Consider the following 3,778-nt stretch of genomic DNA (forward strand, 5'->3'; position numbering starts at 1 on the left):
TATCATGTCCGTAAGTCCCGAGTGAGGACACAGTAAGTATTTAGGCGGGGTATAAGGGATTAATTTTGAGATTGTTTGGTGGCTATTGGCTATGAGTTATGCATATAAGACAGTGTTGATTCTTTTTTATTCCTTTCTCTTTAAAAAAATTTTTTTTTGATGTGTACCATTTTTAAAGTCTTTATTGAATTTGTCACATCATTGCTTCTGTTTTATGTTTTGGTTCTTTGGCTGCAAGGCATTTGGGATATCAGCTCCCTGACGAGAAATGAAACCCACACCCTTACACTGGAAGGCAAAGTCTTAACCACTGGGCTTCCAGGGAAGTCCCAAGACAGCGCCCCTCCTAAGAGTGGGCATTTCCTGGAAACAGTCTCCTCTGTGCCTGTTCTCCTGAAAGTCTCATTATTAACTACATACCTTGACTACCAATAAGGGGATTAAGTGGTGCCTTTCAAAGTAGATTAGTGTTTCCTATACATTTAATTAAAGTGGACTTCATTCCATCATCCTTAAGAACCAAAATGAAGCAGAGAGAAACTCTTTCAAGGGCAGACATTGACAACATGTACATCTCTTACTCGGATCCTTGAAGTGATCCAGTTAGCCCCAGAGTTCAGAATTTCTGGTATAACACACATATTCAGTGTTTTTTCTCCTGAGCACAGAAGTGTCAGCTCTTGTGTGAAGGGGAAGGACGTGGGGAGGGTCATGCCCCTGATGTGATGTGATCTCATGCTTTCTAATAAGGTCCCACTTGCAAGTCATTTTGTTAAATGGTAAAAAACATTAACGCCCTGAAGTTAATAAACTGGTAAAGAGAGAAGTCAAATCAGGATGTCTCTCTGGCTCATAGGCAGATCTGGGTCATTAAACATGGTCTCATCAGACAGCCTCATCTCAGGACTTGTTAGTGCTGTAAACATCAAAAGAAAGATTTCATAGATGGGCTGACAATGTTCCAGTCTGCAGCTGGGTTGCCTTTTCATGTAGCTTATCTCACAATAGCATATGTTTCATCTTTGAGCTGTTTTATGTCCAAAATATTCACTTAACTGCCTGATTTTTTTTTTTCCTAAGGAGTATAACAAATGACTACAAGATTCCTACCCCAGTGCTTTGCAATGATGGGTATCCATTAGAATCACCTTGGAAACATTTTAAAAATTGCATGCCTGGGTCTCACTCTCAGAAACTCTAGTTTAACCAGTCTGGAGTAGGGCCCAGGCATAGTTTTTTTTTTTTAAAGCACCTTAAGTAATTCTGCAGTCAAGGTGGAGAACTGTTGTCTCCAATTCTCTCTCTGTCTGGGGCTTGCAAAAGTGAGCCTTTGTGGCTTTCAAGATAAAAATCTTTCTTTTTTGCCTTTTTGTATTAATCCCCCAAAAGAATATTTTTATTAAACTAAAGAAAATATCCAGCTCTTGCCTCTGACTTGACTTCTATCCCTTGGCTTTCAGGAGGATGATGGACAATGTGTGAAGAAAGGGAGCAGAGAGCCAGAGCAGTTGGGCGGGAGTCCAGCTCACCTCATTCTTTCTGCTCTTTGCTGTACACACACATCAAGATAATGACAGCAGAAGAGGAAGGTCAGAATGCAGGACCTACCGTCATAAGGGGCACCTGAGGAAACCATAAGCGGTCTAGGGGCTGGTGGGGGCTGGTGGGAGAGGAAAAGCCAGCAATAAAGAGTGACCATATGTTGGAGGGAATGTAAATTGGCACAGCCACTATGGAGAACAGTATGGCAGTTCCTTAAAATACTAAAAGTAAAGCTACCCTATGATCCAGCAATCCCACTCTTGAGCATATATCCAGAGAAAACCATAATTCTGATTAACAGGCACCTCAATGTTCACCACAACAGCCAAAACCTGGAATTAACCTAAATGTCCGTGGACAGAGGAATGGATAAACAAGATGTGGTACTTATATACAATGGAATATTACTCAGTCACAAAAAAGAACGAAACAGAATGAACCTAAAGATCGTCATACTAAGTCAGACAGAGAAAGACAAATATCATATGATATCACTCACATAGAATCTAAAAAACTCACACAAATGAACTGATTTACCAACAGAAACAGACTCATAGAGGACAAACTTGTGGGTATCAGGGAGGAAGAAGGCAGGGGAGGGATAAGCTGGGAGTCTGGAACTGACCTACACACACTGCTATATTCAAAATAGATAACCTTTCATGAGGATGGAGCCAAAGGCAAAGAAGGAGGCCCCTGTCCCTCCCAAAGCTGAAGCCAAAGCAAAGGCCTTAAAGGCCAAGAAGCAGTGTTGAAAGGCATCCACAGCCACTAACAAAAGAGTAGATCCAGACGTCATCCACGTCCCAGCAGCCCAAAATGCTGCAGCTCAGGAGGCAACTCAAATATCCTCGGAAGAAGCCCCCAGGAAAAACAAACGACCACTGTCATCATCAGTTTCCCCCTCTCCACTCAGTCAGCCATGAAGGAAATAGAAGACAACACCACACTGGTGTTCAGTGTGGACTTCAAGGCCAAGAAGCAGCAAATTAAACAGGCCATGAAGAGGCTCTGTGACACTGATGAGGCTAAGGCCAGCACCCTGATCAGGCCTGACAGAGGGAAGAAGGCGTACATGTGTCCAACTGGCTCCAGACTACGACACTTTGGATGTTACCAACAAAACTGAAATCATCTAAACTGAGTCCAGCTGGCTAATCCCAAGTATAAGAGTTTTCATTATAAAAATAAAATAAAATAGATGAACAGCAAGGACCTACTGCATAGCACAGGGCGCTCTGCTAAATATTCTGTCATGACTGAAATGGGGAAAGAATTTGAAAAAGAATAGATATACGTCTATGTGTAACTGAATCACTTTGCGGCACACCTGAAACTAACACAGCATTGTCGATCAACTAAACCCCAGTATAAAATAAAAACGAAAATAGGTAAATAATGACTGTGGATGCTGGTGAGCACACCCACTGTATGGGCCAAGGGACAGCAAAGCCTCCTGAGACCCATCTCTAACTTGCCCCTCTGATTGTAACCGAGTCAGCAAAGCCCCAGGGGATTCGCTTTCTCACCGAGCTCCACAAACCTGTTTGTAAAGACATCATTTCACAGAGTTTATCTTTATCACTTGCTTTGATCTCACACATACACAAGATCTTTGCCCTAAAGATTGGATTGGGTTTTACAGGTATCTCCTCAGTGATCCTCAGAAATGATGCCATGCTGATGCCTTATCTGGGAGAAAGCCCAGAGACAGTACAAATAAGACTCAGCTGGACTCACTGAGGACTGCTAGGACCAGACTTATCTCCAATTCAAAGTTTACCGGAAATTGCCAAACCCAGCCAAACAGCATTCCCTCTCAAAGATCCAAGACCGTCGACAGATCTCGGCTGCATTGGGGCTGCTCCCGCTGAGGTTTTACACGGGGGAGTTTCCGCCCTGGATCTTGTATGATGCCTGAAGAGGAGCCATTTCAGTTGCAGAAGGCTTCCTTTTGATACCTATGCCTTCTTATTCCTCACCTAGAATGGCACCTGATATAACACAGAGACCATGCAAGTGACAGTCAGCATGGGCCATTGATCAGACCGAGTGCCAAATCCACCTGTAATTCAGTTTACAAGCCAAAGCGGAACACAGAAATTAACAAACAAACGACATAGGTTATGGGACATTTCCCACTGTGTCCCATAAATCCACACATTTCAGGCTTATTTACAATAGGCAACCAGCATAGATTGGGTTTATCCTGCTAAAAATAACTCATAGACTGCGA

At 42.9% G+C, this 3,778-nt stretch overlaps 1 pseudogene; it reads left to right on the plus strand.

Moving 5' to 3' along the window:
- Nucleotides 1-1,916: 1,916 nt before the first annotated feature.
- On the plus strand, nucleotides 1,917-2,822 carry LOC133258924 (large ribosomal subunit protein uL23-like; annotated as a pseudogene).
- Nucleotides 2,823-3,778: the final 956 nt, after the last annotated feature.

The sequence above is a fragment of the Bos javanicus genome, chromosome 13 (genome assembly GCF_032452875.1).
Source record: "Bos javanicus breed banteng chromosome 13, ARS-OSU_banteng_1.0, whole genome shotgun sequence".
NCBI classification, from domain to species: domain Eukaryota; kingdom Metazoa; phylum Chordata; class Mammalia; order Artiodactyla; family Bovidae; genus Bos; species Bos javanicus.